A 27,661-nucleotide genomic window follows, 5' to 3' on the forward strand; every position below is an offset into this window, starting at 1 on the left:
TAACGTTCTCCTTCCCCTTCACAATCTGTTACCAGACATACTCCTTTATTCTGGATTTAGACACGCATTTTTAACTCTTGTCACCATAAAGGTGCTAATTTTTATGCAATACTTCTTCTGCTGCGGGTTTATCAAATAGACACTTTTTTTTCACATTTTACACACATGCTTTTTATAATTTTAATTATTCTTTTTACATGCAATAAAGTTTTTGATAAATTCCTTTTTATTAATTTTATAAACTTCAATAAATATTTATATATTTTATAGAAAGATGTCCATCCATCCCCCCCTTTTCTTCTTTGTGACACGTTATCGCCTCATTCAGAGTGGTGGTCTATGTACTGACTTTTGCGCTCTTTCGGACCTCGTTATTTCTGGTTCTTTTCCTTTTTTGTTCATAATTTTTTCCTTTTTTCTTCTTTTTTTCTTTTTCCTTTATACAGTCATCTGAAAATATATTAAAATAATTAATTTGTTGAAAAGAATAAGTTTTTAATATCCCTTGATATCGTAACACTGATGACCGCTGATTTTTTTTTTTCTCCCTCGCAACATGTGACTCTTGGCGCCAATTTTTGAATTGTGTATGTATAAAACCGGCGTTGTCTATACCTGTCTGTACATATCATCCCCTGAGGAAGAAGTTTTTAACTTTGAAACGCGTAGGGAAATAAATGTATTAACTACACAACTTGTGAGGAGTGATGGTCTGGTAGCGCACGTTTAATCCATAAAAATTCCTTCCTTGAATCTCAACTAAGAGGTAGAGCACGCCCATTGAGGCTCACGGCACACTCCACGTGTTCGGTGGGGGCCTCCTGGGCAGTTCGCCATCAGGCGTCGGCCTTGCAGAGCTGCAAAGCTGCTACATGGGCTTCCATTCATACATTTACCAAGTTCTACGGGGTTCACACTCATGCTTCATCACATGCGAACCTTGGTAGAAAGGTCCTGCAAGCAGCAGTGGCCTGAGCTCTGACTTAAGGATAATAATAATACTTCTTCCCACCCTTGGGACTGTTTTGGGACATCCCATGCTTTCCTGAGTCCCCCAATGAAGTGAGCAAGTAAGATTTTGGGTACTCAATGTAAAATCTTTTTCATTGGGGAACACAGCACCCGTCCTTGTTTATTGTGGTTATGTTATGATAGTTGTATATCTGTTGCTTCTCCTACTGCTTTCTTACTAACTGATTAGCTTCCTGCCAGTTGCTGGGTATGTATTTCTGGGGAGGAGCTAAGCTTTTTCGCATAGTGTCAACCTCCTAGTGGCAGCAGCATACTCCCATGGTATCCTGTGTCCCCCAAAGAAGGATTCGAGAAAAAGATTTTACGGTGAGTACCCAATATCTTACTTTTCTCCTGTTACTCTTGTGAAAATGCAAACTTTTGGACTAAAGCAACATTTTTTGTGGGAAAAAACTACATTTTCATTTTTTCCTTCCACATTGCTTGAATTCCTGTGAAGCACCTGAATGGTTCATAAGCTTATTGAATGTGGTTTTGAGCACATTGTCCATACTCCTTTCTCCTTACATTTTATTAAGTATGACTCTTTCTACATTTCAGCGCCAATCAACTGCAAGTCTCTTGCTTTACAAAGAAGTGCTACTCATTCTCTTACAGTCCTTTTTTCCACACAGTGTCCAGGTAACAACACTGTATCTGGCCCACAGCATCCAGGTAACAACACTGTATCTGGCCCACAGCGTCCAGGTAACAACAGTGTTGTATCTGCCTCACAGCGTCCAGGTAACAACACTGTATTTGGCCCACAGCGTCCAGGTAACAACACTGCATCTGGCCCACAGCGTCCAGGTAACAACACTGCATCTGCCCCACAGCGTCCAGGTAACAACACTGCATCTGCCCCACAGCGCCAAGGTAGTAACACTGTATCTGCCCCACAGCGTCCAGGTAATAACACTGTATGTGCCTCACAGCGTCCAGGTAATAACACTGTATGTGCCTCACAGCATCCAGGTAATAACACTGTATCTGCCCCACAGCGTCCAGGTAATAACACTGTATCTGCCCCACAGCGTCCAGGTAATAACAGTATCTGGCCTCACAGCGTCCAGGTAATAACACTGTATCTGCCCCACAGCGTCCAGGTAATAACACTGTATCTGCCCCACAGCGTCCAAGTAATAACACTATCTGGCCTCACAGCATCCAGGTAATAACACTATCTGGCCTCACAGCGTCCAGGTAATAATCCTGTATCTGCCTCAAAGCGTCCAGGTAATAACACTGTATCTGCCTCACAGTGTCCAGGTAATAACCCTGTACCTGTCCCACAGCATCCAGGTAATAACACTGTATCTGCCCGACAGTGTCCAGGTAATAACACTGTATCTGCCCGACAGTGTCCAGGTAATAACACTGTATCTGCCTCACAGCGTCCAGGTAATAACACCAGGCCTGTGGAGTCGGTAAGCCAAACCTGCGACTCTGACTCCTCAATTTCCCTTACACCGACTCCGACATATATTGCTTATATTTAAGTGAAAAATGTATTGTAGTACAATGTGAACATCAGACATTTAATCATTTCTATGATACAATAATCAAGACATTTAGATAGAACATAATAGATATTTATTGGAATACAACTTTAGAACACAAAAACTGTAATAAATTGTAAATATGTAATACACTATGTAATATCGATTACATATATATATATATATATATATATATACAGTATATATATATATATATATATAACACTATGTAATAAACTATGTAAGTGGCAAAAACAGTTTTCAACAAAAACATAGTAAATAACATTTGTGAAGTCTATGAATTTGTTCTTAGAATTGCCTCCATCAGATCCTCCTTCATAGATGACCTCACATCTGACCTAATAATTTTAAGGCCAGAGAACAACCTCTCTACACTAACTTGGGTTAGAGGCAAAGCCATAACCACATGGGCAACATCTCTAAGGGTACTGTCACACTTAGCGATGTACCAGCGATCTCGACCAGCGATATGACGCGGTCAGGATCGCTGGTACATCGCTAAGTGGTCGCTAGTGAGCTGCCACACAGGCAGATCTCACTAGCGACATCGCTGGGGACGGGGGTCGCTACTTACCTGTCACACCAGGCGATCCTGAGTCCTCCCGCCCGGCTCCACGCGTCGCTTGTCGTCACAGCAGGAAGCGCCGCAGGAAGCTGACGACGAGAAACGGTCCTGAACGTTCTCGCGCGATCAGCGATAACCAGCGGGGGAGCGGGTTGTAGGTAAGTATCAGACACAGCGATATCGCTAGCAATATTGCTATAACGTCACAAGTTATAGCGATATTGCTAGCGATATCTCTTAGTGTGACATGCCCTTAACAATTTCCAAGTATAAAGAAATTGCCTCATGCACAGTCAGTTTTGATGAACGGTTGAATTTTTCATTTTCTTTGAGAGCAAGTGAAACATTTTGCTGAAATATGGTCAATCTGCTGCTATAGGAGTCGGAGTGAAATCTTTTTCCTTGCAGCAACGCTTTGCCTGCTCCATATCATCCAAATACTTGTCAAAGTCAAACTCCTCATCTGATGAGGATGAAGATATGGCAGCAGTAGCACTGTCAGGACCCAAGTCCTCTTGCGCCTGGTAGTCCTCCTGTAGGCCACTCATCCTAACTGCACCTCAGTCAGAGCTTCTTTTCCTTTAGTAAGCTGTTGATCATCAAGCAATATACGATGACTTGGGTCCACATAAGCAGCTGCCAGAAAAATTTTATTTTCCAATAGCTGTGTCTCTCTCCGTTTCATTGAAGCAGAAATGCCATCTGCGATTAAATCTCCTCTTTGGGACAGGCAAAATAGCAAGTTCTTCCACTCCCTTATGAAAATGCCAGGAGTTAAATCCTCAGCTTGTAATTTTTTAGTCACGGTAAATAGGTGATTAAGCAATTCCTTCAATTCAGCCACCTGTGTCCATTGACCTTCATTTAGGGTTACCTGAGGGTTCGCCATATCTATAAGAAACGGTTTTAGCCAGGATCAAAACTAGGGGGGGGCAGAATCTCATACTGCACAACTCAGCTGCTGCAGAACCTTATACTGCACACCCCTACACTTGAAAATAAAGTCTGCACCTTAAGATGTGGTGAATGCAGTCTATTTATTCCAACTATCAATTGATGTTGATGTGTTACTGAAGACGAGCAATGCCTGTCCTGGGCATCCTTTTGGGCAGCTATGAGGTGTCCCTGACTGGTGCTAAAAAAAAAAAGGAGTGTTAGTCTGTGTGCTACCCGGCTTTCATTCTTTTTGGTACAGATAAGATATGGATAGACAGATATGGATAAATGGATATGTAGATAGAGCAGATTTCTAATCTGCTTTTGCTATTGAAAACATTATCTATGAGCTCAAAAACCTTTCAGGTGATGCGTTTTTTTAAAAAGCTGATCTGCTTTTGCAGCTGAAAAACGTATCCTCAAAAAACGCAGCAAAAACGCTGTGTGTGAATGTAGCCTTAGATCAGGAATAGAACAGCCATTTATAGGACATTTCATAACTTTCCTAAATTCCTATGAAAAAATATTCAGCACATTCTGCATTGAACTACTGTACCCAATTTATTATATATTTTAGGAGTCAGACCATTTTATACCGACTCCAACTCCACCAAAATGAGCTCCGACTCCACAGCCCTGAATAACACTCTACCTGCCTCACAGCGTCCAGGTAATAACACTGTATCTGCCCCACAGCGTCCAGGTAATAACACTGTATCTGCCCCACAGCGTCCAGGTAATAACACTGCATCTGCCTAACAGCGTCCAGGTAATAACACTGTATTTGCCCCACAGCGTCCAGGTAATAACACTACCTTCCCCACAGCGTCCAGGTAATAACACTGTATCTTCCCCACAGCGTCAAGGTAATAACACTGTATCTGCCTCACAGCCTCCAGGTAATAAAGCTGTATCTGCCCCACAGCGTCCAGGTAATAACACTGTAGCTGCCTCACAGCCTCCTGGTAATAACGCTGTATCTGCCCCACAGCCTCCAGGTAATAATCCTGTATCTGCCTCAAAGCGTCCAGGTAATAACACTGTATCTGCCTCACAGCGTCCAGGTAATAACCCTGTACCTGTCCCACAGCATCCAGGTAATAACACTGCATCTGCCCCACAGCGTCCAGGTAATAACACTGCATCTGCCTCACAGCGTCCATGTAATAACACTGTATCTGCCCCACAGCGTCCAGGTAATAACACTGTATCTGCCCCACAGCGTCCTGGTAATAACACTATCTGCCCCACAGCGTCCAGGTAATAATGGTTATAGCGCTGTATCTGCCCCACAGCGTCCAGGTAATAACACTGTATCTTCCCCACAGCGTCCAGGTAATAACACTGTATCTTCCCCACAGCGTCCAGGTAATAACACTGTATCTTCCCCACAGCGTCCAGGTAATAACCCTGTATCTTCCCCACAGCGTCCAGGTAATAACCCTGTATCTGCCTCACAGCCTCCAGGTAATAACGCTGTATCTGCCCCACAGCGTCCAGGTAATAACGCTGTAGCTGCCTCACAGCCTCCAGGTAATAAAGCTGTATCTGCCCCACAGCCTCCAGGTAATAACCCTGCATCTGCCCCACAGCGTCCAGGTAATAACACTGTATCTTCCCCACAGCGTCCAGATAATAACACTGCATCTGCCTCACAGCATCCAGGTAATAACACTGTATCTGCCCCACAGCGTCCAGGTAATAACCCTGCATCTGCCCCACAGCGTCCAGGTAATAAACCTGTATCTGCCTCACAGCCTCCAGGTAATAACACTGTATCTGCCCCACAGCGTCCAGGTAATAACACTGTATCTGCCTCACAGCGTCCAGGTAATAACCCTGCATCTACCCCACAGCATCCAGGTAATAACCCTGCATCTGCCCCACAGCGTCCAGGTAATAACCCTGTATCTGCCTCACAGCCTCCAGGTAATAACACTGTATCTGCCCCACAGCGTCCAGGTAATAACCCTGCATCTGCCCCACAGCGTCCAGGTAATAAACCTGTATCTGCCTCACAGCCTCCAGGTAATAACACTGTATCTGCCCCACAGCGTCCAGGTAATAATGGTTATAGCGCTGTATCTTCCCCACAGCGTCCAGGTAATAACACTGTATCTTCCCCACAGCGTCCAGGTAATAACCCTGTATCTGCCCCACAGCGTTCAGGTAATAATGGTTATAGCGCTGTATCTGCCCCACAGCGTCCAGGTAATAACACTATCTGCCCCACAGAGTCCAGGTAATAACACTGTATCTGCCCCACAGCGTCCAGGTAATAACACTACCTTCCCCACAGCGTCCAGGTAATAACACTGTATCTTCCCCACAGCGTCAAGGTAATAACACTGTATCTGCCTCACAGCCTCCAGGTAATAAAGCTGTATCTGCCCCACAGCGTCCAGGTAATAACACTGTAGCTGCCTCACAGCCTCCTGGTAATAACGCTGTATCTGCCCCACAGCCTCCAGGTAATAATCCTGTATCTGCCTCAAAGCGTCCAGGTAATAACACTGTATCTGCCTCACAGCGTCCAGGTAATAACCCTGTACCTGTCCCACAGCATCCAGGTAATAACACTGCATCTGCCCCACAGCGTCCAGGTAATAACACTGCATCTGCCTCACAGCGTCCATGTAATAACACTGTATCTGCCCCACAGCGTCCAGGTAATAACACTGTATCTGCCCCACAGCGTCCTGGTAATAACACTATCTGCCCCACAGCGTCCAGGTAATAATGGTTATAGCGCTGTATCTGCCCCACAGCATCCAGGTAATAACACTGTATCTTCCCCACAGCGTCCAGGTAATAACACTGTATCTTCCCCACAGCGTCCAGGTAATAACACTGTATCTTCCCCACAGCGTCCAGGTAATAACCCTGTATCTTCCCCACAGCGTCCAGGTAATAACCCTGTATCTGCCTCACAGCCTCCAGGTAATAACGCTGTATCTGCCCCACAGCGTCCAGGTAATAACGCTGTAGCTGCCTCACAGCCTCCAGGTAATAAAGCTGTGTCTGCCCCACAGCCTCCAGGTAATAACCCTGCATCTGCCCCACAGCGTCCAGGTAATAACACTGTATCTTCCCCACAGCGCCCAGATAATAACACTGCATCTGCCTCACAGCATCCAGGTAATAACACTGTATCTGCCCCACAGCGTCCAGGTAATAACCCTGCATCTGCCCCACAGCGTCCAGGTAATAAACCTGTATCTGCCTCACAGCCTCCAGGTAATAACACTGTATCTGCCCCACAGCGTCCAGGTAATAACACTGTATCTGCCTCACAGCGTCCAGGTAATAACCCTGCATCTACCCCACAGCATCCAGGTAATAACCCTGCATCTGCCCCACAGCGTCCAGGTAATAACCCTGTATCTGCCTCACAGCCTCCAGGTAATAACACTGTATCTGCCCCACAGCGTCCAGGTAATAACCCTGCATCTGCCCCACAGCGTCCAGGTAATAAACCTGTATCTGCCTCACAGCCTCCAGGTAATAACACTGTATCTGCCCCACAGCGTCCAGGTAATAATGGTTATAGCGCTGTATCTTCCCCACAGCGTCCAGGTAATAACACTGTATCTTCCCCACAGCGTCCAGGTAATAACCCTGTATCTGCCCCACAGCGTCCAGGTAATAATGGTTATAGCGCTGTATCTTCCCCACAGCGTCCAGGTAATAACACTGTATCTTCCCCACAGCGTCCAGGTAATAACCCTGTATCTGCCCCACAGCGTCCAGGTAATAACACTGTATCTGCCTCACAGCGTCCAGGTAATAAACCTGTATCTGCCTCACAGCGTCCAGGTAATAACACTGTATCTGCCTCACAGCGTCCAGGTAATAACACTGTATCTGCCTCACAGCGTCCAGGTAATAACCCTGCATCTGCCCCACAGCGTCCAGGTAATAACCCTGCATCTGCCCCACAGCGTAGAGGTAATAACCCTGCATCTGCCCCACAGCGTCCAGGTAATAACCCTGTATCTGCCTCACAGCCTCCAGGTAATAACACTGTATCTGCCCCACAGCGTCCAGGCAATAACGGTTATAGCGCTGTATCTGCCCCACAGCGTCCAAGTAATAACACTGTATCTGCCCCACAGTGTCCAGGTAATAACCCTGTATCTGCCCCACAGCGTCCATGTAATAACCCTGTATCTGCCCCACAGCGTCCAGGTAATAACCCTGTATCTGCCCCACAGCGTCCGGGTAATAACACTGTATCTGCCTCACAGCGTCCAGGTAATACTGTATCTGCCTCACAGCATCCAGGTAGTAACACTGTATCTGCCCCACAGCATCCAGTGTTATGAATGAGTCACCGTAGGAGGCAAAAACAGAAATACTAGCTAAGTCCAGAAAACCAGAGAAGTTGGCAGCTATCGGATTGCAGACCCCTGAACCTATCAACAACAACTAGCAGTAGCCGTGGGGGTTCCTACGGTGCCCTAGACCCCTTGATCACAGCCGGAGAACTAAATAGCCTAAAGACAGAAAGGGAAATCTAAACTGCCCCAGAGCAGACCCCAAAGCAATAGGCAGCCCCCAACATATAATGACGGTGAAGCAAGATGAAAAAACACTCACACAGATAGAAAGATTAGGCTGAGCAAAAGATGGGGCCCAAGCTAACTAAATAGGACAGGATAGAAAAGCTGCTGTCTGCAATCCGCCAAAACCCTATCAAAAACAAGAGCCAACAGACTGATAGGGAAAAAAGCCCTGAAGACGCTAGGCTTCAAAAAAGACTATAACAGTACTCAGGTATTTTCTGAAGACAGAGCAAAAAGGAATTCAGCTCACCCCAGCAGGGAATGGCAGAAATCCAGTAAAACAATGCAAAACAAAACCAAAACACAAATGCAAAAAGCAGAGCAGAAAACTTAGCTTTTGAGGAGCAGGAATCAGACTGGTCTCCAAGAATCCCTCAGAGAAATCACCCGCAAGGCAGAAGGGCGTCGGCTGCCTTATATCCAGTCAGCAATTCTAGTCACCCAGTCATCATCATTCTGCTCAGGTGATTGGTAATCAGCCTCACTACCTTCCTTCACCAGAAGAGGGAGTTCATCAGACCTCAATGGTGAAGGGGAAAATGAACTCACAACAGTACCTCCCCCTTGAGGAGGGGTCACCGAACCCTCATCCACGCCACCAGGGCGATCAGGGTGAGCCCGATGAAAGGCACACACCAATCTTTTGGCATGAATATCAGAGGCAGAGACCCAGGAATTATCCTCCTGACCATAACCCTTCCACTTAACCAAATACTGGAGTCTCCGTCTAGCCAGACGGGAATCCAGTATTTTCTCTACCTCATATTCCATGTTACCTTCAACCAATGCAGGGTCCGGAGGTGCCACCCCAGGAACAACTGGTTCAACAAACCTCTTCAACAAGGACTTATGAAACACATTATGGATTTTAAATGTGACAGGAAGAGCCAAACGAAAAGAGACCGGATTAATAATCACCAAAATCTTGTAAGGTCCAATAAATCTAGGCTTAAACTTAGGAGAAGCCACCTTCATAGCGATATTTTTTGATGACAACCAAACCATATCACCAACCTTAAACTGGGGATCAATGGTCCTATGTCAGTTGGAAAACCGCTGGGCCTTTTCCTGGGAGATAACTTATCCACCACTTGGTCCCAGATCTGGTGCATTCTCTCCACCACAGTGTCAACACCTGGGCAGGCAGAAGGCTCCACCTGCCCTGAAGAAAATCGAGGATGAAACCCAAAGTTACAAAAAAAAGTGACATCAAAGTGGCAGAACTAGCTCTATTATTTAAAGCAAATTCGGCCAAGGGCAAAAATGAAACCCAATCATCCTGATCAGCGGAAATAAAACATCTCAAATACGACTCCAAGGTCTGGTTTGTTCTCTCCGTCTGCCCATTGGTCTGAGGGTGAAAAGCAGAGAAGGACAACTGAATTCCCAGCTTGGAACAGAAAGTCCTCCAAAATCTAGACACAAACTGAACTCCTCTGTCAGATACAATGTTCTCAGGAATCCCATGCAAGCGAACCACCTGTTGCAAAAACACTGGCACCAACTCAGAGGAAGATGGCAACTTAGGGAGTGGTACAAGATGAACCATCTTAGAGAACCTATCACAAATCGCCCAAATAACAGTCATTCTCTGAGAGACAAGCATATCAGAGATGAAATCCATTGAAATATGGGTCCATGACCTCCTGGGGACCGGCAAAGGCATCAACAACCCACTAGAGCGAGAACAAGATTTAGACCAGGAGCAAGTCCCACAGGACTGCACAAAATTCCTGATATCACGAGACAAGGCGGGCCACCAAAAAGACCGACTCACCAGATCTCTAGTACCAAAAATACCTGGATGACCAGCCAATGCAGCCATCTCCTCCAGTCCCTTTCCCCTGCTGTCACCCCTCACCTAACTAAAATATTTAACCTCTCTCTCTCTTCTGGTATTTTTCCCTCCTCATTTAAGCATGCCATCATACATCCACTACTTAAAAAACCATCCCTCGACCAAAACTGTGCCGCTAACTATAGACCTGTCTCTAATCTTCCCTTCATCTCTAAACTCCTGGAACGCCTGGTCCACTCCCGTCTTATCCGCTATCTCTCAGAAAACTCTGTTCTCGACCCTCTCCAATCCGGTTTCCGCTCTTTACACTCCACTGAAACTGCCCTCACTAAAGTCTCTAATGATCTGCTAACAGCTAAATCAAATGGTCATTACTCCATGCTAATTCTCTTGGATCTCTCTGCAGCATTCGACACTGTGGATCATCAGCTCCTCCTCACTATGCTCCATTCCATTGGCCTCAAGGACACCGTTCTCTCCTGGTTCTCCTCCTATCTCTCCGACCGCTCCTTTACTGTTTCTTTTGCCGGTTCCTCCTCCTCTCACCTTCCCCTTACTGTTGGGGTTCCTCAAGGATCGGTTCTAGGCCCCCTCCTCTTCTCCTTGTACACTGCCCCTATTGGTCAAACAATCAGTAGATTTGGTTTCCAGTACCATCCCTATGCTGATGACACCCAATTATACGCTTCTTCTCCTGACATCACGCCAGCCTTTCTAGAAAACACCGGCGATTGTCTAAACGCTGTGTCTAACATCATGTCCTCACTATATCTGAAACTGAACCTGTCAAAGACTGAGCTCCTGGTGTTTCCTCCCGCTACTAATGTACCTATACACGACATTGCCATTTCTGTGTGTGGTTCCACTATTACTCCCCAGCAACATGCCCGCTGTCTTGGGGTCATACTTGATTCCGAGCTTTCCTTTGCCCCCCACATTCGATCACTGGCTCGCTCTTGTTATCTGCACCTCAAAAACATTTCTAGAATTCGACCTTTTCTTACTTTTGACTCTGCAAAAACTCTTACTGTTTCTCTTATTCATTCTCGTCTCAACTATTGTAACTCTCTTCTAATCGGTCTCCCTCTTACCAAACTCTCCCCTCTCCAATCTGTCTTGAATGCTGCAGCCAGGATCATATTCCTCACCAATCGTTACACCGATGCCTCTACCTTGTGCCAGTCATTACACTGGCTACCCATCCACTCCAGAATTCAGTATAAACTTATTACCCTCACCCACAAAGCCCTCCATGGCTCAGCACCACCCTACATCTCCTCCCTTGTTTCAGTATACCACCCTACCCGCGCCCTCCGTTCTGCTGATGACCTGAGGTTAGTATCCTCAATAGTCAGAACCTCCCACTCCCGTCTCCAAGACTTTACACGTGCCGCGCCAATTCTTTGGAATGCACTTCCCAGGTCAATACGATTAGTCCCCAATCCCCACAATTTTAAGCGTGTCCTGAAAACGCATTTATTCAGACTGGCCTATCGCCTCAACACATTAACCTAACCTATCCCTGTGTGGCAGAGCCAAAAGTTTTACCATAACCAGGTTGCCAGCATCATGTTCCCACATGCTTTATGCATCCATTAGCCCTCTGTGTCTGTACTGTTACACACTTAACATTATGGCTGGTCCATACAATCAGGGCAACTGTTACCACCCACCTTTCGTGTCTACCTCTTTCCTCATAGACTGTAAGCTTGCGAGCAGGGCCCTCACTCCTCTTGGTATTTGTTATAATCTACTGTATGTGATTATTGTTATGCTGTAATGTCTATTGTCTGTACAAATCCCCTCTGAAATGTAAAGTGCTGCGGAATATGTCGGCGCTATAAAAATAACATTTATTATTATTATTATTAATGCAGAGCAATGAACTTCAGACATCACTCTCTTCTTCCACTGGTCAGGAACATACAACTTTCCACTGGGACAACGCTCGGGTTTGTCCTCCTGGAACTCTTCCAGAGCACGTCTCAAATCGGGCGAGATGGCAGAAAGAACTACCCCTTCGCCTAAGATGGTAGCAGGCTTGGTCACCACAGGAGAATCAGCAAAGAAGCTCCTAGAGAGGGCGTCTGTCTTGACATTCTTAGTGCCAGGAAGAAAAGAGACCACAAAATCAAAACGTGTAAAAAACAAGGCCCACCTAGCCTGTCTAGGGTTAAAGCGTTTGGCCGACTCCACGTAAATCAAATTCTTGTGGTCAGTGAAGACCACGACTTGATGTTTAGCTCCCTCCAACCAATGTCTCCACTCCTCACATGCCCATTTCATGGCTAACAGTTCCCGATTCCCCACATCATAGTTACGTTCAGATGGAGAGAACTTTCAGGAAAAGAAAGCACATGGATTCATTTTAGATGTTACAGGATTCTTTTGGGACAAAACAGCTCCTGCACCAATCTCAGAAGCGTCCACCTCTACCTGGAACGGGAGTGAGACATCAGGTTGCCGCAAAACCGGGGCAGAAGTGAATCTTCGCTTCAGCTTCTGAAAGGAAGAAACAGCCTCCGGAGACCAATTCAACACATCAGCACCCTTCTTAGTCAGATCAGGCAATGGCTTGGCAATACTAGAAAATTTTGCTATAAATTTCCGATAAAAATTAGCAAAACCCAAAAACTTCTGGAGGGTCTTCAAAGAAGTGGGCTGAACCCAATCGTAAATGGCCTGTACCTTGGCCGGGTCCATTTCAATAGTTGACGGAGACAAAATAAATCCCAAAAATGAAATCCTCTGTACCCCAAAAAGGCATTTCGATCCTTTGACATACAGGGAATTCTCCCTCAAGATCCGGAACACAGTCCGAATATGTTCCACATGAGAATCCCAATCCTTGGAGAAGATCAAAATAACATCCAGATAGATAATCAAAAATTTATCCACAAAGTCTCGGAAAATATCGTTCATGAAGCACTGGAAGACAGAAGGGGCATTAGTGAGCCCAAAAGGCATCACCAGGTACTCAAAATGTCCCTCCGGAGTATTAAACGCCGTCTTCCATTCATCCCCATGCTTAATGTGGATAAGATTATACGCCCCCCTGAGGTCAAGCTTGGTAAACCAGCAAGCACCTTTAACTCTGGAGAATAGATCAGAAATCAGGGGTAACGGATACTGATATTTAATAGTAATTTTGTTGAGGGCACGATAATCAATACAAGGCCTTAATGAACCATCCTTTTTGGCCACAAAAAAAACCCGGCACCTAAGGGTGAAGAGGATGGTCTAATATGACCCTTCTCCAACGCCTCCTTAATATAGGATTGCATAGCCTCGTGCTCGGGTACAGATAAATTGAAGAGCCGACCCTTGGGAAATTTACACCCCGGGCTCAGTTCAATTGCACAGTCATAACTCCTATGAGGAGGCAAAGACGCAGACTCATTCTCACTAAATACATCATAAAAGTCCGCCAAATAGTCAAGAACATCATGCAACTGAGGAGAGGTGGAAAAAACCGGAGCCTCACTAAGGGCACACCGACAACCCCAACTCACCACAGACACAGATTTCCAATCCAAAACTGGATTATGAATTTGCAACCAGGGAAACCCCAGAACAATGGTATCATGCAAATTATGCAACACCAAAAATCTGCAATTTTCTTGATGGTCTGGGGCGACCCGCATGACCACCTGGGTCCAAAACTGAGGTTTATTTTTCGCCAAAGGAGTAGCATCAATCCCCCTCAAAGGGATAGGCGTCTGCAGAGGTGTCATCGGAAATCCACAACGTTTAGCAAAATCCAAGTCCATTAGGTTCAGGGCTGCTCCCGAATCCACAAAAGCCTTGGCGGAAAATGTGGACAGGGAGCAGATCAGAGTAATTGCCAGAAGAAACTTAGGTTGAACACCACCCACAGAAAACGTGTGTGCAAAACGTTTCTCTCGTTTAGGACAGACAGAAATAATATGCGAGGCATCTCCACAAAAAAAACACAGCTTATTACGCCTTCTGAACTCCTGACGTTGCTCCCTGGACAAAACTCTACCACATTGCATAGGTTCAGACACTTGTTCAACAGGTGGCAACACCTCTTGTGCAGTCCTGCCTTCACGTAAACGCCGATCAACCTGAGTGGCTAATGACATAGAATCGTCAAGACCAGAGGGAACAGGAAATCCCACCATAGTATCTTTTACGGCTTCAGAGAAACCCTTCCGAAAGAGAGCTGCCAAGGCATTATCATTCCAGGTAGTAAGGACCGCCCACTTTCGGAATTTTTGACAGTACAATTCTGCAGAATCTCGACCCTGGCTCAATGCCAACAGGGACTTTTCAGCCTGATCAATAGCATTAGGTTCGTCATACAACAACCCCAAGGCTTGAAAAAATGCGTTCACATTAGTCATAATAGGATCATCTAGTTTCAAAGAAAACACCCAATCCTGGGGATCGCCACGCAGCAAAAAGATGACAATTTTAACCTGCTGCGCGGAGCTCCCTGATGAGTTAGGCTTCAAGGCAAAAAATAATTTACAATTCTTTTTGAAATTCAAAAATTTAGACCGATCCCCAAAAAACACATCAGGAGTAGGGATCTTTGGTTCAGCAGCATGTGAATGAGCAAGGTAGGCAGAAATTCCCCGCACTTCCACAGCGAGCTGCTCCACACGATCAGACAATTGCTTTATCTCCATTGAGAGAAAAAAAATTCCCCCTACGGCCTCAGAGATATAAGGGAAAAAATACACACACTTTTTTTTACAATTCTTTCCTGCTATTGAGTACCCTAGGATCTGCAGTATGGCGGGTGATTCTGTTAAGAATGAGTCACCGTAGGAGGCAAAAACAGAAATACTAGCTAAGTCCAGAAAACCAGAGAAGTTGGCAGCTATCGGATTGCAGACCCCTGAACCTATCAACAACAACTAGCAGTAGCCGTGGGGGGTTCCTACGGTGCCATAGACACCTCGATCACAGCCGGAGAACTAAATAGCCTAAAGACAGAAAGGGAAATCTAAACTGCCCCAGAGCAGACCCCAAAGCAATAGGCAGCCCCCAACATATAATGACGGTGAAGCAAGATGAAAAAACACTCACACAGATAGAAAGATAGGCTGAGCAAAAGATGGGGCCCAAGCTAACTAAATGGGACAGGATAGAAAAGCTGCTGTCTGCAATCCGCCAAAACCCTATCAAAAACAAGAGCCAACAGACTGATAGGGAAAAAAGGCCTGAAGACGCTAGGCTTCAAAAAAGACTATATCAGTACTCAGGTATTTTCTGAAGACAGAGCAAAAAGGAATTCAGCTCACCCCAGCAGGGAATGGCAGAAATCCAGAAAAACAATGCAAAACAAAACGAAAACACAAATGCAAAAAGCAGAGCAGAAAACTTAGCTTTTGAGGAGCAGGAAATAGACTGGTCTCCAAGAATCCCTCAGAGAAATCACCCGCAAGGCAGAAGGGCGTTGGCTGCCTTATATCCAGTCAGCAATTCCAGTCACCCAGTCATCATCATTCTGCTCAGGTGATTGGTAATCAGCCTCACTACCTTCCTTCACCAGAAGAGGGAGTTCATCAGACCTCAATGGTGAAGGGGAAAATGAACTCACAACAGTCCAGGTAATAACACTGTATCTGCCCCACTGCGTCCAGGTATTAACATTGTATCTTCCCCACAGCGTCCAGGTAATAACACTGTATCTTCCCCACAGCGTCCAGGTAGTAACACTGTATCTGCCCCACAGCCTCTAGGTAATAACCCTGTATCTGCCTCACAGCCTCCAGGCAATAACGCTGTATCTGCCCCACAGCGTCCAGATAATAACACTGTATCTGCCTCACAGCCTCCAGGTAAAAACTGTTATGAGTTCATTTTCCTCTTCGTCACTGAGGTCTGGTGAACTCCCTATTCTGGTAAAGGAAAGTAATGAGCCTGATTATCAGGCACCTGAGCCTAATGAGGATGACTGGCTGAGTGGAGTCACGGACTGGATATAAGGCTGCCGACGCCCTTCTGCCCTGCGGGTGATTTCTCTGTGGACTTCTAGGACACCAGTCTGATTCCTGCTCCTCTAAAGCTAAGTTTTCTGCTTTTCCTGTTAGCATTTGTGTTTTGTTTTTGTTTTCCTTGCTTTTCTGGATTCTGCCATTCCCTGCTGGGGTGAGCTGAATCTCCTTTTGCCTGTTGCTCTGTCTTCAGAATATTCCTGAGTACTGACATAGCTTTTTTGAAGCCTAGCGTCTTCAGGGCCTTTTTCACTGTCAGTCTGTTGGCTCTTATTTTCATAGGGTTTTTCACGGATTGCAGACAGCAGCCTTCCTGTCCTTTCCTATCTAGTTAGCTTGGGCCCCGTCTTTGCTCAGTCTATCTTTCTGTCTGTGTTAGTGTTTTCATCTTGCTTCACCGTCATTATATGTTGGGGGCTGCCTGTTGCTTTGGGGTCTGCTCTGGGGCAGTTTAGATTTCCCCTTTCTTTCTTTAGGCCTATTTAATTCTCCGGCTGTGATCGAGGGGTCTAGGGCATTGTAGGAACCCCCCACGGCTACTGTTAGTTGTTGTGGATAGGATCAGGGGTCTGCAATTGGATAGCTGCCAACCTCTCTGGTTTTCTGGACTTAGCTAGCATTTCTGTTTTTGCCTCCTACGGTGACTCAATCATAACAGAATCACCCGCCATACCGCAGATCCTAGGGTACTCAATAGCAGGAAAGAATTGTGTTTAAAAAAAAAAAAAAAAGTGTTTGTATATTCTTTCCTCTATATCTCTGAGGCCGTAGGAGGAATTTTTTTTTTCTCTCAATGGAGATAAAGCAATTGTCTGATCGTGTGGAGCAGCTCGCTGCGGAAGTGCGGGGAATTTCCGCCTATCTTGCTCGTTCACATGCTGTTGAACCAAAGATTCCTACACCTGATGTATTTTTTGGGGATCGATCTAAATTTTTGAGTTTCAAAAATAATTGTAAATTATTTTTTGCCTTGAAGCCTAACTCGTCAGGGAGCTCCGCGCAGCAGGTTAAAATTGTCATCTCTTTGCTGCGTGGCGATCCCCAGGATTGGGCGTTTTCTTTGAAACCAGATGATCCTATTCTGACTAATGTGAACGCATTCTTTCAAGCCTTGGGGTTGTTGTATGATGAACCTAATGCTATTGATCAGGCTGAAAAGACCCTGTTGGCATTGAACCAGGGTCGAGATTCTGCAGAGTTGTACTGTCAAAAGTTCCGAAAGTGGGCGGTCCTTACTACCTGGAATGATAATGCCTTGGCTGCTCTCTTTCGGAAGGGTTTGTCAGAAGCCGTAAAAGATACTATGGTGGGATTTCCTGTTCCCTCTGGTCTGGACGATTCTATGTCATTAGCCATTCAGGTTGATCGGCGTTTACGTGAACGCAGGATTGCATGAGAGGTGTTGCCACCGGTTGAACAGATGTCTGAACCTATGCAATGTGATAGAGTTTTGTCTAAGGCGCAACATCAGGAGTTCAGAAGGCGTAATAAGCTGTGTTTTTTCTGTGGAGATGCCTCGCATATTATTTCTGTTTGTCCTAAACGAGAAAAACGCTTTGCACACACGTTTTCTGTTGGTGGTGTTCAACCTAAGTTTCTTCTGGCAATTACTCTGATCTGCTCCCTGTCCACATTTTCTGCCAAGGCTTTTGTGGATTCGGGAGCAGCGCTAAACCTAATGGACTTGGATTTTGCTAAACGTTGTGGATTTCCGATGACACCTCTGCAGACGCCTATCCCTTTCAGGGGGATTGATGCTACTCCTTTGGCTAAAAATAAAACTCAGTTTTGGACCCAGGTGGTCATGCGGGTCGCCCCAGACCATCAAGAAAATTGCAGATTTTTGGTGTTGCATGGTCTGCATGATGCCGTTGTTCTGGGGTTTCCCTGGTTGCAAATTCATAATATAGTTTTGGATTGGAAATCTGTGTCTGTGGTGAGTTGGGGTTGTCGGTGTGCCTTTAGTGAGGCTCCGTTTTTTCCACCTCTCCTCAGTCGCATGATGTTCCTGACTATTTGGCGGATTTTTATGATGTATTTAGTGAGAATGAGTCTGCGTCCTTGCCTCCTCATAGGAGTTATGACTGTGCAATTGAACTAAGCCCGGGGTGTAAATTCCCCAAGGGTCGGCTCTTCAATTTATCTGTACCCGAGCACGAGGCTATGCGGTCCTATATTAAGGAGGCGTTGGAGAAGGGTCATATTAGACCATCCTCGTCACCCTTAGGTGCTGGGTTTTTTTTTATGGCCAAAAAGGATGGTTCTTTAAGGCCTTGTATTGATTATCGTGCCCTCAATAAAATTACTATTAAATATCAGTATCCGTTACCCCTGATTTCGGATCTATTCTCTAGAGTTAGAGGTGCTTGCTGGTTTACCAAGCTTGACCTCAGGGGGGCGTATAATCTTATCCGCATTAAGCAGGGGGATGAATGGAAGACGGCGTTTAATACTCCGGAGGGACATTTTGAGTACCTGGTGATGCCTTTTGGGCTCACTAATGCCCCTTCTGTCTTCCAGTGCCTCCTGAACGATATTTTCCGAGACTTTGTCGATAAATTTTTGATTATCTATCTGGATGATATTTTGATCTTCTCCAAGGATTGGGATTCTCATGTGGAACATATTCGGACTGTGTTCCGGATCTTGAGGGAAAATTCCCTGTATGTCAAAGGATCGAAATGCCTTTTTGGAGTACAGAGGATTTCATTTTTGGGATTTATTTTGTCTCCGTCAACTATTGAAATGGACCCGGCCAAGGTACAGGCCATTTACGATTGGGTTCAGCCCACTTCTTTGAAGGCCCTCCAGAAGTTTTTGGGTTTTGCTAATTTTTATCGGAAATTTATAGTAAAATTTTCTAGTATTGCCAAGCCATTGACTGATCTGACTAAGAAGGGTGCTGATGTGTTGAATTGGTCTCCGGAGGCTGTTGCTTCCTTTCAGGAGCTGAAGCGAAGATTTACCTCCGCCCCGGTTTTGCGGCAACCTGATGTCTCACTCCCGTTCCAGGTAGAGGTGGATACTTCTGAGATTGGTGCAGGAGCTGTTTTGTCCCAAAAGGATCATGTAACATCTAAAATGAATCCCTGTGCTTTCTTTTCCCGAAAGTTCTCTCCATCTGAACGTAACTATGATGTGGGGAATCGGGAACTGTTGGCCATGAAATGGGCATTTGAGGAGTGGAAACATTGGCTGGAGGGAGCTAAACATCAAGTTGTGGTCCTCACTGACCACAAGAATTTGATTTACGTAGAGTCGGCTAAACGCTTGAACCCTAGACAGGCTAGGTGGGCCTTGATTTTTACACGCTTTGATTTTGTGGTCTCTTTTCTTCCTGGAACTAAGAATGTCAAGGCAGACGCCCTCTCTAGGAGTTTCTTTGCTGATTATCCTGTGGTGACCAAGCCTGCTACCATCTTAGGCGAAGGGGTAGTTCTTTCTGCCATCTCGCCCGATTTGAGACTTGCTCTGCAAGAGTTCCAGGAGGACAAACCTGAGCGTTGTCCCAGTGGAAAGTTGTATGTTCCTGACCAGTGGAAGAAGAGAGTGATGTCTGAAGTTCATTGCTCTGCATTGGCTGGTCATCCAGTTATTTTTGGTACTAGAGATCTGGTGAGTCGATCTTTTTGGTGGCCCACCTTGTCTCATGATGTCAGGAATTTTGTGTAGTCCTGTGGGACTTGCTCCCGGTCTAAATCTTGTTCTCGCTCTAGTGGTTTGTTGATGCTGTGACATCGGCGGTTATGCCCGCCGATGCCCCTTTCGCTGCGGCGGCCGCTGCGGCATCCCCTCACCTGCGCGCTCCCGCTCGGTCACGTGCCCGCCGTCAGTTCCTCTTCTCCTCGGCTCCTCCTTCCCGCCCCCTGGTTCGCGCTCGCCGCCGTCTTTCCTCTCTCTCCCATGATGGGCGGCGCTGAGGGGCGGGCCTGGTCTCCCCTGCGATGGGCGGCGCCGAGGGGTGGGTTTGGGTGACGAGCATCCGGGGGCTGCTGTACTTCAGGCGTCCTCGCAGTTAGGAGGACGCCTGACGATCGTGTAGTTTTCCTGCACTCTCTGGCCTCTACAGTTCTACTGTAGCTTTCCGCGTTCCGCCTGACACTCCCTGTCGCTCTCTGTCTCCTGCGTCCTTCCCTCCCAGCCTGCCTGTGCACTGTCTCCCATCTCCGGTGCCGTCCTCCTCCTTCTGCCCGTCTTGGTCCTCCCACGTACCACTGCCTTCCCTCTCCTTCTGTCCGTGGAGCCGTCCCTCTTGGTTCCGGCTGTCGCGCCTCCGTCCTCTGTGGTCCTGCCCCAAACGATCCCTGTATAGGGGTCGGTCTTCACCTGGCGTGCTCGACCCTGGGGCTCCGGATCCGCGATCCAGAGGGTCCACTCTCTATCTTAGGTACCCCCAGCGTTACAGTATCGTCAGGCCATGGACCCCGCCGGTGCCGCGGCTGCCACTCAAAAGGAACTGCTCTTCCTTAGAGAAAATCAGAACCGTATCATGTCATTCATGAAGTCCATGGACACCCGGCTCTCCGCTCTTCAGACCGCAGACCCAGCACACGCACCCCTATTAGTCAGTCTCCAGCAGGAGCTCGCACAACAGCGCGATGCTCAGTCTCACATTTTGGGGTATATGGCCTCCGTGGATGATAGGCTGCTTTCTTTGCAGTCCTCTACGGCCGCTTCCACCCTAGCCCGGGACACCGTCTCTACTCCCCCTCCCCGTCTCGGTAAACCACCCAGGTACTGTGGGGACCCAAAATTGTGTAGGGGATTTTTAAATCAGTGCAGGTTGCACTTTGATCTTTCGCCCCAACAGTATCCTACGGACCGTGCTAAAGTGGCCTTTATAATCTCCCACCTTGAGGGGGAGGCGTTGGCTTGGGTGAATCCATTATGGGAGAGGGATGACCCGGTGGTGACCAACATCCAGTGTTTTTTGGAGACATTTCGCAAGGTTTTCGATGAACCTGGACGCCTTGCTTCCTCCACTGAGGCCCTTTTTAACCTCTGCCAGGGGTCCCTTACGGTAGGGCAATACGCCATCCGTTTTCGGACCTTGTCCTCGGAGCTGGGGTGGAATAATGAAGCCCTGGTTGGTGCGTTTTGGAGAGGACTTTCTGGTAAAATCAAAGACGAGTTGGCCGGGCGTGACCTCCCTACCACCCTGGAGGATCTCATCTCCTTGGCTACTCGTATTGATCTGCGTTTTCAGGAGCGCGCCCGAGAGTCGGCTAGGGAGAAGAGGTCCTTTAGGTTATACCAAGCTCCTATTCCGCGCACCGTTGCCCCTCCTAGTAACACCGCTCCTGAGCCCATGCAAGTTGATCGCATCAAGTTGTCTGAACAACGGCGTAGGGAGAGAATGTCCAAGGGACTCTGTCTCTATTGTGGAGGGGCCAACCACTTCATACGCACTTGTCCTGAGAGACCGGGAAACGCATCCGCCTAGGCCAGGTAGGAGAGGGCCCCCTAGGTGATTCTACCCCCTCTCTACCACTTACTGTTTCAGCTCTGCTTATTTCAGGACGGGGGCGTAGCTCTGTGGAGGCGTATGTGGACTCGGGCGCGGCAGGCAACTTCATCCACCAGGAGGAGGTGGACAGGCTCCAGATTCCCGTGGTCGTCCTAAGTAATCCTCGAGCAATCACCTCCGTTGACGGCAAACCTCTTCCTGGGCTCGTCACCTCGGTAACCACTGAAGTAAACCTGCAAGTTGGCGCCCTCCACTCTGAAAGGATTGCCTTTTATGTCTTGCCTCAGTTGTCCCACGCCATTCTTTTGGGGCTACCTTGGCTCAGGCGGCATGAGCCTGTTATCGATTGGCGCTCCGGAGAGATCCTGCGCTGGGGGCACGCCTGCCATGCAAGCTGTTTACGTAACCTGGTTCGTCCCCAGCCTCAGCGCAAGCCTACAGACCTCCCTGGTCTTCCTGTGCCATATCACGCTTATGCTGTTTTCTGCAAAAGAGAGGCGGATTCCCTGCCACCGCACCGGTCTTATGACTGCCCCATCGACCTGATGCCTGGAGCGATTCCTCCCAGAGGTAGAACATACCCTCTCTCTCCAGCCGAGACCACTGCCATGACGGAATATATCCACGAAAACCTCTCCAAGGGGTTTATCCGAAAGTCTTCCTCTCCTGCAGGCGCAGGTTTTTTCTTCGTCCGGAAGAAAGATGGATCACTGCGGCCTTGCATTGATTACCGGGGCCTGAACAAAATCACCATCAAGAATCGTTACCCTCTTCCGTTGATTCCGGAGCTTTTTGACCGGTTGAGAGGAGCCCGGATCTTCACGAAGTTAGACCTGTGGGGAGCCTACAATTTGGTCCGAATCCGTGCTGGGGACGAGTGGAAAACGGCCTTCAATACTCGTGACGGGCATTATGAATATCTAGTCATGCCATTTGGCCTTTGCAATGCCCCCGCTGTGTTCCAAGAATTTATCAATGAGGTATTCCGGGATCTACTCTATTCTTGTGTTGTCATCTACCTGGACGACATCCTCGTTTTCTCCCCCGATCTGCCTTCTCATCGCAGGAGTGTACGCTTGGTCTTGCATCGTCTCCGAGAGAACCAACTCTACGCCAAGATCGAGAAATGCCTTTTTGAGCAGTCGTCACTACCCTTCTTGGGATATGTCGTTTCCGACTCCGGTCTAAGCATGGATCCCGAAAAACTCGATGCGGTTCTCAAGTGGCCTCGTCCTGTGGGGATTAAGGCCATCCAGCGGCTAGGACCTTGCCCGCCGGTCTTCTTCATCCGTTGCCAGTTCCTGAAGCCCCCTGGCAACAGATCGCCATGGACTTTGTGACCGATTTGCCCCGCTCGGCCGGATGTACCACCATCTTAGTCGTGGCAGATCGCTTTTCTAAGATGGCCCATTTTATTCCCTTATCGGGACTACCGTCCGCCCCAAAGTTGGCTGAGATCTTCATCCACCAGGTCTTCAGGCTGCATGGTCTTCCTCAGCGGATTCTGTCGGATCGGGGGGTCCAGTTCACCTCCCGCTTCTGGAGGGCACTTTGCCGGCTTATGGGTACATCTCTCGACTTTTCCTCCGCATATCATCCTCAGACCAACGGGCAAGTGGAACGAATTAATCAGGGGTTAACCACCTTCCTACGTCACTTTACCAACGCTCATCAAGACGACTGGGTTGCGCTCTTACCTTGGGCTGAATTCTCACACAATAATCATCCCAGTGAATCTACCACCAGGTCACCTTTTTTTGTGGTAACCGGTCAGAACCCAAATATTCCATTGCCTTTTTCTACCTCTACCGAGGTACCCGCAGCTGATTCTCTTGCTAAAAAATTCTCGCAGATTTGGAGAGAGACCCGGGATGCGCTCAAAAGTGCCAACGACCGAATCAAGAAGCATGCAGACAAGAGACGGAAGGACGTACCCCCGTACCATCCTGGTGACAAGGTCTGGCTTTCAACTCGACATATCCGTCTGAGAGTTCCCTCTTACAAGCTGAGTCCTCGGTACATTGGACCGTTTGAGGTGATTGGACGTATTAATGCCGTGGCTTACAAACTAAGGTTGCCTGCTTCGTTCCGGGTGCCCAACGCCTTCCATGTCTCGCTCCTGAAACCCGTAGTCCTGAATCGGTTCCAACCGGTTTCCATCGTTCCTCCTCCTGCCATCTCTGATAACGTCTTCGAGGTCAAGGACATCTTGGCTATGAAAAAAGCCCGGGGTAAGACCCTTTTTCTTATCGATTGGGTGGGTTTTGGTCCCGAGGAGAGGTCCTGGGAGCCCCGGGAGAATATCAACGCCCCTCGCATTCTAAAAAAGTTTTTGGCCAATCTCGCTAAGGGACGCCGTAAGGGGGGAGGTACTGTGACATCGGCGGTTATGCCCGCCGATGCCCCTTTCGCTGCGGCGGCCGCTGCGGCATCCCCTCACCTGCGCGCTCCCGCTCGGTCACGTGCCCGCCGTCAGTTCCTCTTCTCCTCGGCTCCTCCTTCCCGCCCCCTGGTTCGCGCTCGCCGCCGTCTTTCCTCTCTCTCCCATGATGGGCGGCGCTGAGGGGCGGGCCTGGTCTCCCCTGCGATGGGCGGCGCCGAGGGGCGGGTTTGGGTGACGAGCATCCGGGGGCTGCTGTACTTCAGGCGTCCTCGCAGTTAGGAGGACGCCTGACGATCGTGTAGTTTTCCTGCACTCTCTGGCCTCTACAGTTCTACTGTAGCTTTCCGCGTTCCGCCTGACACTCCCTGTCGCTCTCTGTCTCCTGCGTCCTTCCCTCCCAGCCTGCCTGTGCACTGTCTCCCATCTCCGGTGCCGTCCTCCTCCTTCTGCCCGTCTTGGTCCTCCCACGTACCACTGCCTTCCCTCTCCTTCTGTCCGTGGAGCCGTCCCTCTTGGTTCCGGCTGTCGCGCCTCCGTCCTCTGTGGTCCTGCCCCAAACGATCCCTGTATAGGGGTCGGTCTTCACCTGGCGTGCTCGACCCTGGGGCTCCGGATCCGCGATCCAGAGGGTCCACTCTCTATCTTAGGTACCCCCAGCGTTACAGATGCCTTTGCCGGTCCCCAGGAGGCCATGGACCCATATTTCAATGGATTTCATCTCTGATATGCCTGTCTCTCAAAGAATGACTGTTATTTGGGTGATTTGTGATAGGGAGTGGTACAAGATGAACCATCTTAGAGAACCTAAGTTGCCATCTTCCTCTGAGTTGGTGCCCCTGTTTTTGCAACAGGTGGTTCGCTTACATGGGATTCCTGAGAACATTGTATCTGACAGAGGAGTTCAGTTTGTGTCTAGATTTTGGAGGACTTTCTGTTCCAAGCTGGGAATTCAGTTGTCCTTCTCCTCTGCTTTTCACCCTCAGACCAATGGGCAGACAGAGAGAACAAACCAGACCTTGGAGTCGTATTTGAGATGTTTTATTTCCGCTGATCAGGATGATTGGGTTTCATTTTTGCCCTTGGCCGAATTTGCTTTGAATAATAGAGTTAGTTCTGCCACTTTGATGTCACCTTTTTTTTGTAACTTTGGGTTTCATCCTCGATTTTCTTCAGGGCAGGTGGAGCCTTCTGCCTGCCCAGGTGTTGACACTGTGGTGGAGAGAATGCACCAGATCTGGGACCAAGTGGTGGATAAGTTATCTCCCAGGAAAAGGCCCAGCGGTTTTCCAATCGACATAGGACCATTGGTCACCAGTTTAAGATTGGTGATATGGTGTGGTTATCATCAAAAAATATTGCTATGAAGGTGGCTTCTCCTAAGTTTAAGCCTAGATTTATTGGACCTTACAAGATTTTGGAGATTATTAATCCGGTCTCTTTTTGTTTGGCTCTTCCTGTCACATTTAAAATCCATAATGTGTTCCATAAGTCCTTGTTGAAGAGGTTTGTTGAACCTGTTGTTCCGGGGGTGGCACCTCCAGACCCTGTATTGGTTGAAGGTAACATGGAATATGAGGTAGAGAAAATACTGGATTCCCGTCTGGCTAGACGGAGACTCCAGTATCTGGTTAAGTGGAAGGGTTATGGTCAGGAGGATAATTCCTGGGTCTCTGCCTCTGATATTCATGCCAAAAGATTGGTGCGTGCCTTTCATCGGGCTCACCCTGATCGCCCTGGTGGCGTGGTTGAGGGTTCGGTGACCCCTCCTCAAGGGGGAGGTACTGTTGTGAGTTCATTTTCCCCTTCGTCACTGAGGTCTGGTGAACTCCCTATTCTGGTAAAGGAAGGTAATGAGCCTGATTATCAGGCACCTGAGCCTAATGAGGATGACTGGCTGAGTGGAGTCACGGACTGGATATAAGTCTGCCGACGCCCTTCTGCCCTGCGGGTGATTTCTCTGTGGACTTCTAGGACACCAGTCTGATTCCTGCTCTTCTAAAGCTAAGTTTTCTGCTTTTCCTGTTAGCATTTGTGTTTTGTTTTTGTTTTCCTTGCTTTTCTGGATTCTGCCATTCCCTGTTGGGGTGAGCTGAATCTCCTTTTGCCTGTTGCTCTGTCTTCAGAATATTCCTGAGTACTGACATAGCTTTTTTGAAGCCTAGCGTCTTCAGGGCCTTTTTCACTGTCAGTCTGTTGGCTCTTATTTTCATAGGGTTTTTCACGGATTGCAGACAGCAGCCTTCCTGTCCTTTCCTATCTAGTTAGCTTGGGCCCCATCTTTGCTCAGTCTATCTTTCTGTCTGTGTTAGTGTTTTCATCTTGCTTCACCGTCATTATATGTTGGGGGCTGCCTATTGCTTTGGGGTCTGCTCTGGGGCAGTTTAGATTTTCCCTTTCTTTCTTTAGGCCTATTTAATTCTCCGGCTGTGATCGAGGGGTCTAGGGCATCGTAGGAACCCCCCACGGCTACTGTTAGTTGTTGTGGATAGGATCAGGGGTCTGCAATCCGATAGCTGCCAACCTCTCTGGTTTTCTGGACTTAGCTAGCAATTCTGTTTTTGCCTGCTACGGTGACTCAATCATAACAAAAAACGCTGTATCTTCCCCAAAGACTCCAGGTAATAACCCTGTATCTGCCTCACAGCCTCCAGGTAATAACACTGTATCTGCCATTGTAATGGGTTCATGCGTCACTTGGGCTCTTTAGCCGTTGCTTGGCTTATCCTGTGATTTTGGCGCTTTGCGCAGTGTTTCTCCGTCTCCTCCGGTTCCATCATTGCCGCTCCCTGTGAAGACGCCTCCAGGTCCACTCTCTGTCCTGTGATGTCGCTCTTCCTGTAGCTCGGGCTGGCGGCAGCATGGTCTCCGCTGTGTGATTGCTCCTCGCACCGTTCCTCCTGGGAGGATCCTTCTATTAGCGCCAGCCCCTCTGCTCCCGGCTCCTCCCCTAGGCGCTCGCTCCACCAGGTGCCATCCCCGGCGCTCTCCTCACTCCGCCTTCTGGCTCTTCTTCTCCATGGCTCCTCCATCTTGCAGTTCTCTCCTGCTGTATCCGGCTCCTCACATATCCTCCCCCTGCAGTCACTCACCTTACACTGGAGACTCTATGGCGCTTCTCTCTCCTCAGCTCCCGGCTCGGTGAGGACGGTTTTACAACTGGAATTCCTGCTTCTCACTGAGCCACTTCCTCCAGTCACCAATTCTATTTAACCCTTCATCGGCGGCTCCTAGTGTCACTGTGTGTATCCTGCATTTCACTTTCCATCATGGGATCACGTGACGGGGATTTGGGTTCTTTATGTTTTTCTAGTTTCCGTTAAAAGAAAAATGATGAAGATGAAGGTGATGAGCGAAAACGGCCAATGTCCATCCGTCTGCTGCAAAATAATGAAGCCCCGCCCCCTGATCATATGACGGTGACGTCACCACAGCTCTGCTGAGCTCCGC

General features: G+C 47.9%; 1 protein-coding gene and 1 long non-coding RNA gene across 3 annotated transcripts in view; one reads left to right on the forward strand and one right to left on the reverse strand.

Moving 5' to 3' along the window:
* LOC141054895 (uncharacterized) overlaps nt 1-27,661 on the forward strand; it is a 252,384-nt gene that overhangs the window by 191,532 nt on the left and 33,191 nt on the right. The gene's annotated exons all lie outside the window — the stretch shown is intronic.
* On the reverse strand, nt 167-27,569 carry LOC141054918 (uncharacterized). Its single transcript, XR_012221432.1, has 2 exons — nt 27,304-27,569; nt 167-450 (listed from the first exon to the last, which is right to left on the reverse strand). It is a non-coding gene; the product is annotated as an uncharacterized lncRNA (long non-coding RNA).

Source organism: Dendrobates tinctorius, unplaced genomic scaffold (assembly GCF_039654945.1).
Source record: "Dendrobates tinctorius isolate UK_male_01 unplaced genomic scaffold, ASM3965494v1 ptg000180l, whole genome shotgun sequence".
NCBI lineage: Eukaryota > Metazoa > Chordata > Amphibia > Anura > Dendrobatidae > Dendrobates > Dendrobates tinctorius.